We start from the raw sequence: 11038 nt of genomic DNA on the forward strand, positions 1-11038 counted from the left end.
ATGAAGACTTAAACATCCTTGACACAACTGAAGGCACAACTTAAAGAGATAGTTCAATGAAAATTCTGTCATCATTTACTCATCCTCGTTTTAAAACCTGTTATTTTTTTCTGATTAACACAAAAGAAGATATTTTGAGGAGTGATGGTAAACATCATTGACCGTATAGTGTTTTAAATTATGCATTATTAGTTTTTCTGATTAAACAAAAAAGATATTTGAGGAGTAGGTCAACAGATAGTGACCATTGACTTCCTAATAGGTATCAATTATTATCATTTTTCTAAATATTTTCTTCATCATATATCAAAATACTTTCAAAATATTTTTTTCCTACTATGGAAGTCAATGGTAATGTATTTCATTATTTGCTTTTACAGGCTTGCAGAGGTGATATGATGAAGACTTAAACATCCTTGACACAACTGAATGCACAACTTAAAGAGATAGTTCAATGAAAATTCTGTCATCATTTACTCATCCTCGTGTTGTTTTAAATCTGTATGCATTATTTTTTTCTGATTAACACAAAAGAAGATATTTTGAGGAGTGATGGTAAACCCACAGCAGATAGTGACCATTGACTTCCATAGTAGGAATAAAAATGATGGAATTTAAAAGGTAATATCAATTGTGTGCTAATTATTTTTCAAAATATTTTCTTCATCATTTATCAAAATACTTCCAATTTTTTTTCCTACTATGGCAGTCAATGGTATCGTATTTCATTATTTGCTTTACAGGCTTGCAGAGGTGATATGATGAAGACTTAAACATCCTTGACACAACTGAAGGCACAACTTAAAGGGATAGTTCAATGAAAATTCTGTCTTCATTTACTCATCCTCGTGTTGTTTAAAACCTGTATGCATTAGTTTTTTCTGATTAACACAAAAGAAGATATTTTGAGGAGTGATGGTAAACCCACAACAGATAGTGACCATTGACTTCCATAGTAGGATTAAAAAAATGATGGAATTTAATAGGTACCATCAACTGTGTGCTAATTATCATTTTTCAAAATATTTTCTTCATCATATATCAAAATACTTCCAAAATATTTTTTTCCTACTATGGAAGTCAATGGTAATGTATTTCATTATTTGCTTTTACAGGCTTGCAGAGGTGATATGATGAAGACTTAAACATCCTTGACACAACTGAATGCACAACTTAAAGAGATAGTTCAATGAAAATTCTGTCATCATTTACTCATCCTCGTGTTGTTTTAAATCTGTATGCATTATTTTTTTCTGATTAACACAAAAGAAGATATTTTGAGGAGTGATGGTAAACCCACAACAGATAGTGACCATTGACTTCCATAGTAGGATTAAAAAAATGATGGAATTTAATAGGTACCATCAACTGTGTGCTAATTATCATTTTTCAAAATATTTTCTTCATCATATATCAAAATACTTCCAAAATATTTTTTTCCTACTATGGAAGTCAATGGTAATGTATTTCATTATTTGCTTTTACAGGCTTGCAGAGGTGATAAAATGAAGACTTAAACATCCTTGACACAACTGAATGCACAACTTAAAGAGATAGTTGAATGAAAATTCTGTCATCATTCACTCATCCTCGTGTTGTTTTAAATCTGTATGCATTATTTTTTTCTGATTAACACAAAAGAAGATATTTTGAGGAGTGATGGTAAACCCACAGCAGATAGTGACCATTGACTTCCATAGTAGGAATAAAAATGATGGAATTTAAAAGGTAATATCAACTGTGTGCTAATTATTTTTCAAAATATTTTCTTCATCATATATCAAAATACTTCCAAAATATTTTTTCCTACTATGGAAGTCAATGGTAATGTATTTCATTATTTGCTTTTACAGGCTTGCAGAGGTGATATGATGAAGACTTAAACATCCTTGACACAACTAAATGCACAACTTAAAGAGATAGTTCAATGAAAATTCTGTCATCATTTACTCATCCTCTTGTTGTTTTAAATCTGTATGCATTATTTTTTTCTGATTAACACAAAAGAAGATATTTTGAGGAGTGATGGTAAACCCACAACAGATAGTGACCATTGACTTCCATAGTAGGATTAAAAAAATTATGGAATTTAATAGGTACCATCAACTGTGTGCTAATTATCATTTTTCTAAATATTTTCTTCATCATATATCAAAATACTTTCAAAATATTTTTTTCCTACTATGGAAGTCAATGGTAATGTATTTCATTATTTGCTTTTACAGGCTTGCAGAGGTGATATGATGAAGACTTAAACATCCTTGACACAACTGAATGCACAACTTAAAGAGATAGTTCAATGAAAATTCTGTCATCATTTACTCATCCTCGTGTTGTTTTAAATCTGTATGCATTATTTTTTTCTGATTAACACAAAAGAAGATATTTTGAGGAGTGATGGTAAACCCACAGCAGATAGTGACCATTGACTTCCATAGTAGGAATAAAAATGATGGAATTTAAAAGGTAATATCAATTGTGTGCTAATTATTTTTCAAAATATTTTCTTCATCATTTATCAAAATACTTCCAATTTTTTTTCCTACTATGGCAGTCAATGGTATCGTATTTCATTATTTGCTTTACAGGCTTGCAGAGGTGATATGATGAAGACTTAAACATCCTTGACACAACTGAAGGCACAACTTAAAGGGATAGTTCAATGAAAATTCTGTCTTCATTTACTCATCCTCGTGTTGTTTAAAACCTGTATGCATTAGTTTTTTCTGATTAACACAAAAGAAGATATTTTGAGGAGTGATGGTAAACCCACAACAGATAGTGACCATTGACTTCCATAGTAGGATTAAAAAAATGATGGAATTTAATAGGTACCATCAACTGTGTGCTAATTATCATTTTTCAAAATATTTTCTTCATCATATATCAAAATACTTCCAAAATATTTTTTTCCTACTATGGAAGTCAATGGTAATGTATTTCATTATTTGCTTTTACAGGCTTGCAGAGGTGATATGATGAAGACTTAAACATCCTTGACACAACTGAATGCACAACTTAAAGAGATAGTTCAATGAAAATTCTGTCATCATTTACTCATCCTCGTGTTGTTTTAAATCTGTATGCATTATTTTTTTCTGATTAACACAAAAGAAGATATTTTGAGGAGTGATGGTAAACCCACAACAGATAGTGACCATTGACTTCCATAGTAGGATTAAAAAAATGATGGAATTTAATAGGTACCATCAACTGTGTGCTAATTATCATTTTTCAAAATATTTTCTTCATCATATATCAAAATACTTCCAAAATATTTTTTTCCTACTATGGAAGTCAATGGTAATGTATTTCATTATTTGCTTTTACAGGCTTGCAGAGGTGATATGATGAAGACTTAAACATCCTTGACACAACTGAATGCACAACTTAAAGAGATAGTTCAATGAAAATTCTGTCATCATTTACTCATCCTCGTGTTGTTTTAAATCTGTATGCATTATTTTTTTCTGATTAACACAAAAGAAGATATTTTGAGGAGTGATGGTAAACCCACAACAGATAGTGACCATTGACTTCCATAGTAGGATTAAAAAAATGATGGAATTTAATAGGTACCATCAACTGTGTGCTAATTATCATTTTTCAAAATATTTTCTTCATCATATATCAAAATACTTCCAAAATATTTTTTTCCTACTATGGAAGTCAATGGTAATGTATTTCATTATTTGCTTTTACAGGCTTGCAGAGGTGATATAATGAAGACTTAAACATCCTTGACACAACTGAATGCACAACTTAAAGAGATAGTTGAATGAAAATTCTGTCATCATTCACTCATCCTCGTGTTGTTTTAAATCTGTATGCATTATTTTTTTCTGATTAACACAAAAGAAGATATTTTGAGGAGTGATGGTAAACCCACAGCAGATAGTGACCATTGACTTCCATAGTAGGAATAAAAATGATGGAATTTAAAAAGTAATATCAACTGTGTGCTAATTATTTTTCAAAATATTTTCTTCATCATATATCAAAATACTTCCAAAATATTTTTTTCCTACTATGGCAGTCAATGGTAATGTATTATATTATTTGCTTTACAGGCTTGCAGAGGTGATATGATGAAGACTTAAACATCCTTGACACAACTGAAGGCACAACTTAAAGAGATAGTTCAATGAAAATTCTGTCATCATTTACTCATCCTCTTGTTGTTTTAAATCTGTATGCATTATTTTTTTCTGATTAACACAAAAGAAGATATTTTGAGGAGTGATGGTAAACCCACAACAGATAGTGACCATTGACTTCCATAGTAGGATTAAAAAAATTATGGAATTTAATAGGTACCATCAACTGTGTGCTTATTATCATTTTTCTAAATATTTTCTTCATCATATATCAAAATACTTTCAAAATATTTTTTTCCTACTATGGAAGTCAATGGTAATGTATTTCATTATTTGCTTTTACAGGCTTGCAGAGGTGATATGATGAAGACTTAAACATCCTTGACACAACTGAATGCACAACTTAAAGAGATAGTTCAATGAAAATTCTGTCATCATTTACTCATCCTCGTGTTGTTTTAAATCTGTATGCATTATTTTTTTCTGATTAACACAAAAGAAGATATTTTGAGGAGTGATGGTAAACCCACAGCAGATAGTGACCATTGACTTCCATAGTAGGAATAAAAATGATGGAATTTAAAAGGTAATATCAACTGTGTGCTAATTATTTTTCAAAATATTTTCTTCATCATTTATCAAAATACTTCCAATTTTTTTTCCTACTATGGAAGTCAATGGTAATGTATTTCATTATTTGCTTTTACAGGCTTGCAGAGGTGATATGATGAAGACTTAAACATCCTTGACACAACTGAATGCACAACTTAAAGAGATAGTTCAATGAAAATTCTGTCATCATTTACTCATCCTCGTGTTGTTTTAAATCTGTATGCATTATTTTTTTCTGATTAACACAAAAGAAGATATTTTGAGGAGTGATGGTAAACCCACAGCAGATAGTGACCATTGACTTCCATAGTAGGAATAAAAATGATGGAATTTAAAAGGTAATATCAATTGTGTGCTAATTATTTTTCAAAATATTTTCTTCATCATTTATCAAAATACTTCCATTTTTTTCCTACTATGGCAGTCAATGGTATCGTATTTCATTATTTGCTTTACAGGCTTGCAGAGGTGATATGATGAAGACTTAAACATCCTTGACACAACTGAAGGCACAACTTAAAGGGATAGTTCAATGAAAATTCTGTCATCATTCACTTATCCTCGTGTTGTTTTAAATCTGTATGCATTATTTTTTTCTGATTAACACAAAAGAAGATATTTTGAGGAGTGATGGTAAACCCACAGCAGATAGTGACCATTGACTTCCATAGTAGGAATAAAAATGATGGAATTTAAAAGGTAATATCAACTGTGTGCTAATTATTTTTCAAAATATTTTCTTCATCATATATCAAAATACTTCCAAAATATTTTTTCCTACTATGGAAGTCAATGGTAATGTATTTCATTATTTGCTTTTACAGGCTTGCAGAGGTGATATGATGAAGACTTAAACATCCTTGACACAACTGAATGCACAACTTAAAGAGATAGTTCAATGAAAATTCTGTCATCATTTACTCATCCTCTTGTTGTTTTAAATCTGTATGCATTATTTTTTTCTGATTAACACAAAAGAAGATATTTTGAGGAGTGATGGTAAACCCACAACAGATAGTGACCATTGACTTCCATAGTAGGATTAAAAAAATTATGGAATTTAATAGGTACCATCAACTGTGTGCTAATTATCATTTTTCTAAATATTTTCTTCATCATATATCAAAATACTTTCAAAATATTTTTTTCCTACTATGGAAGTCAATGGTAATGTATTTCATTATTTGCTTTTACAGGCTTGCAGAGGTGATATGATGAAGACTTAAACATCCTTGACACAACTGAATGCACAACTTAAAGAGATAGTTCAATGAAAATTCTGTCATCATTTACTCATCCTCGTGTTGTTTTAAATCTGTATGCATTATTTTTTTCTGATTAACACAAAAGAAGATATTTTGAGGAGTGATGGTAAACCCACAACAGATAGTGACCATTGACTTCCATAGTAGGATTAAAAAAATGATGGAATTTAATAGGTACCATCAACTGTGTGCTAATTATCATTTTTCAAAATATTTTCTTCATCATATATCAAAATACTTCCAAAATATTTTTTTCCTACTATGGAAGTCAATGGTAATGTATTTCATTATTTGCTTTTACAGGCTTGCAGAGGTGATATAATGAAGACTTAAACATCCTTGACACAACTGAATGCACAACTTAAAGAGATAGTTGAATGAAAATTCTGTCATCATTCACTCATCCTCGTGTTGTTTTAAATCTGTATGCATTATTTTTTTCTGATTAACACAAAAGAAGATATTTTGAGGAGTGATGGTAAACCCACAGCAGATAGTGACCATTGACTTCCATAGTAGGAATAAAAATGATGGAATTTAAAAGGTAATATCAACTGTGTGCTAATTATTTTTCAAAATATTTTCTTCATCATATATCAAAATACTTCCAAAATATTTTTTTCCTACTATGGCAGTCAATGGTTATGTATTATATTATTTGCTTTACAGGCTTGCAGAGGTGATATGATGAAGACTTAAACATCCTTGACACAACTGAAGGCACAACTTAAAGAGATAGTTCAATGAAAATTCTGTCATCATTTACTCATCCTCTTGTTGTTTTAAATCTGTATGCATTATTTTTTTCTGATTAACACAAAAGAAGATATTTTGAGGAGTGATGGTAAACCCACAACAGATAGTGACCATTGACTTCCATAGTAGGATTAAAAAAATTATGGAATTTAATAGGTACCATCAACTGTGTGCTAATTATCATTTTTCTAAATATTTTCTTCATCATATATCAAAATACTTTCAAAATATTTTTTTCCTACTATGGAAGTCAATGGTAATGTATTTCATTATTTGCTTTTACAGGCTTGCAGAGGTGATATGATGAAGACTTAAACATCCTTGACACAACTGAATGCACAACTTAAAGAGATAGTTCAATGAAAATTCTGTCATCATTTACTCATCCTCGTGTTGTTTTAAATCTGTATGCATTATTTTTTTCTGATTAACACAAAAGAAGATATTTTGAGGAGTGATGGTAAACCCACAGCAGATAGTGACCATTGACTTCCATAGTAGGAATAAAAATGATGGAATTTAAAAGGTAATATCAACTGTGTGCTAATTATTTTTCAAAATATTTTCTTCATCATATATCAAAATACTTCCAAAATATTTTTTCCTACTATGGAAGTCAATGGTAATGTATTTCATTATTTGCTTTTACAGGCTTGCAGAGGTGATATGATGAAGACTTAAACATCCTTGACACAACTGAATGCACAACTTAAAGAGATAGTTCAATGAAAATTCTGTCATCATTTACTCATCCTCTTGTTGTTTTAAATCTGTATGCATTATTTTTTTCTGATTAACACAAAAGAAGATATTTTGAGGAGTGATGGTAAACCCACAACAGATAGTGACCATTGACTTCCATAGTAGGATTAAAAAAATTATGGAATTTAATAGGTACCATCAACTGTGTGCTAATTATCATTTTTCTAAATATTTTCTTCATCATATATCAAAATACTTTCAAAATATTTTTTTCCTACTATGGAAGTCAATGGTAATGTATTTCATTATTTGCTTTTACAGGCTTGCAGAGGTGATATGATGAAGACTTAAACATCCTTGACACAACTGAATGCACAACTTAAAGAGATAGTTCAATGAAAATTCTGTCATCATTTACTCATCCTCGTGTTGTTTTAAATCTGTATGCATTATTTTTTTCTGATTAACACAAAAGAAGATATTTTGAGGAGTGATGGTAAACCCACAACAGATAGTGACCATTGACTTCCATAGTAGGATTAAAAAAATGATGGAATTTAATAGGTACCATCAACTGTGTGCTAATTATCATTTTTCAAAATATTTTCTTCATCATATATCAAAATACTTCCAAAATATTTTTTTCCTACTATGGAAGTCAATGGTAATGTATTTCATTATTTGCTTTTACAGGCTTGCAGAGGTGATATAATGAAGACTTAAACATCCTTGACACAACTGAATGCACAACTTAAAGAGATAGTTGAATGAAAATTCTGTCATCATTCACTCATCCTCGTGTTGTTTTAAATCTGTATGCATTATTTTTTTCTGATTAACACAAAAGAAGATATTTTGAGGAGTGATGGTAAACCCACAGCAGATAGTGACCATTGACTTCCATAGTAGGAATAAAAATGATGGAATTTAAAAGGTAATATCAACTGTGTGCTAAATATTTTTCAAAATATTTTCTTCATCATATATCAAAATACTTCCAAAATATTTTTTTCCTACTATGGCAGTCAATGGTTATGTATTATATTATTTGCTTTACAGGCTTGCAGAGGTGATATGATGAAGACTTAAACATCCTTGACACAACTGAAGGCACAACTTAAAGAGATAGTTCAATGAAAATTCTGTCATCATTTACTCATCCTCTTGTTGTTTTAAATCTGTATGCATTATTTTTTTCTGATTAACACAAAAGAAGATATTTTGAGGAGTGATGGTAAACCCACAACAGATAGTGACCATTGACTTCCATAGTAGGATTAAAAAAATTATGGAATTTAATAGGTACCATCAACTGTGTGCTAATTATCATTTTTCTAAATATTTTCTTCATCATATATCAAAATACTTTCAAAATATTTTTTTCCTACTATGGAAGTCAATGGTAATGTATTTCATTATTTGCTTTTACAGGCTTGCAGAGGTGATATGATGAAGACTTAAACATCCTTGACACAACTGAATGCACAACTTAAAGAGATATGTAGCCCTCCCACCTGGTAAGTACTCAAAACCACTTTAGTTAGGCCACAATTTCCTATGGTTAAACTTTAACATTAAAACACAAAACCCAGATCTCAGACCTTCACTTAATTGTGTCAGATTTATGTTTTCTATTTGGTAATATACAGTATATTATTCTGTCACCCTTAAATTTGAAATAACAAATCTCAGAGAAGAAAACTCAAAGAAATATGTATATAAATCAAATAAACATTTATTTATTTCTCCAACTCTTTTGTTTGTGTGATTTCTTGTTTCCTTCTTTCTTTCTTTCTTTTAGTAACCCAAAAAAATGTGGATTAACAGATCATATTAACAGATAAACCACAACAATCACAATACCACAACAAAACAACAACCGAAACTTTAAGCAAATTTCAAATTACCCAGCTGGGATTTTCAGTACACAGTTGGCGCGCTAGTTGGAGCTCTTTCAATGCACAAGAGAAACACTTGCAAAATGGAAATCAATACTCATCACTTGCACGCGAGATGACAACAGTATCCGGGAAACATCCTACGATTCCGTTGAATGCACTCCGATTAACTCCTTCCTCTCCGAGATGGACAGATGCATCCGCGAAGATCCACACAGAACTTGTTGACGATCTCTCCGTGTTGTCAAAACCACAAGCATTCACGAGAGCTCTTAAGCACACTAACCTGTACTATATTCAGTGCAATAATGAAATAAACACGCGTGTATAGTCTTCCGGGTTGCAAACAAATACTCCTTAACTGTAATACTATGCGTAAGAAAATAAACGCGAGTATTCTTCCGGAACGATTTCTATATCTTAAGCTAATAAACAAATAAACATAACGATCACAAACAGCACAATCTCACGTGGAGTCCTAGTGCGAAGTCTCTCCTCTCGCAACTCACGTGTGATTCAGGTGTGTGTGTATGAGTGCTGCTCTGCTTTCTTTCCAAGCGATCTCGTGCAGCAAAAGAAAACTGATGTTTCACTCGTTTCTCCGATAAAGCAAACTCACAGTCAACTCTCTACAATTTCAGCTGCCACCGGTAATGTCTATGAACGTAGCTGCAGCAATTTCTATTCACGTTCAACACATTTTTTCCGTCTCTTTCCCACACACCAAAGAACGTGGCGCTCTCTTCCTTGAATTCTCTAGCCCCTCCCCTTCAACTCCAAAAGGTCAAAATACACAGTTCTTATTGGTTATACTGAAAACACCATACAATAATCATGGCATATTTTTTTTCAACATATATACATTTTACAAATCTGGTAAGTACAGGTATTATATATAAAAAACACAAGGTCCGTTAACCATTGTTTTACATCTGTGTGTATAGCATTTTTAAACTTACATACCAATAATGCAACTCTCTTCTTTCTTATTAACATGAATCCAAAATACTTAATATACACATTTGTGCAGGGTTCTACAGATAGTTCAATGAAAATTCTGTCATCATTTACTCATCCTCGTGTTGTTTTAAATCTGTATGCATTATTTTTTTCTGATTAACACAAAAGAAGATATTTTGAGGAGTGATGGTAAACCCACAGCAGATAGTGACCATTGACTTCCATAGTAGGAATAAAAATGATGGAATTTAAAAGGTAATATCAACTGTGTGCTAATTATTTTTCAAAATATTTTCTTCATCATTTATCAAAATACTTCCAATTTTTTTTCCTACTATGGAAGTCAATGGTAATGTATTTCATTATTTGCTTTTACAGGCTTGCAGAGGTGATATGATGAAGACTTAAACATCCTTGACACAACTGAATGCACAACTTAAAGAGATAGTTCAATGAAAATTCTGTCATCATTTACTCATCCTCGTGTTGTTTTAAATCTGTATGCATTATTTTTTTCTGATTAACACAAAAGAAGATATTTTGAGGAGTGATGGTAAACCCACAGCAGATAGTGACCATTGACTTCCATAGTAGGAATAAAAATGATGGAATTTAAAAGGTAATATCAATTGTGTGCTAATTATTTTTCAAAATATTTTCTTCATCATTTATCAAAATACTTCCATTTTTTTTCCTACTATGGCAGTCAATGGTATCGTATTTCATTATTTGCTTTACAGGCTTGCAG

This window comes from Misgurnus anguillicaudatus, chromosome 5 (genome assembly GCF_027580225.2).
Source record: "Misgurnus anguillicaudatus chromosome 5, ASM2758022v2, whole genome shotgun sequence".
Taxonomy (NCBI): Eukaryota; Metazoa; Chordata; class Actinopteri; order Cypriniformes; family Cobitidae; genus Misgurnus; species Misgurnus anguillicaudatus.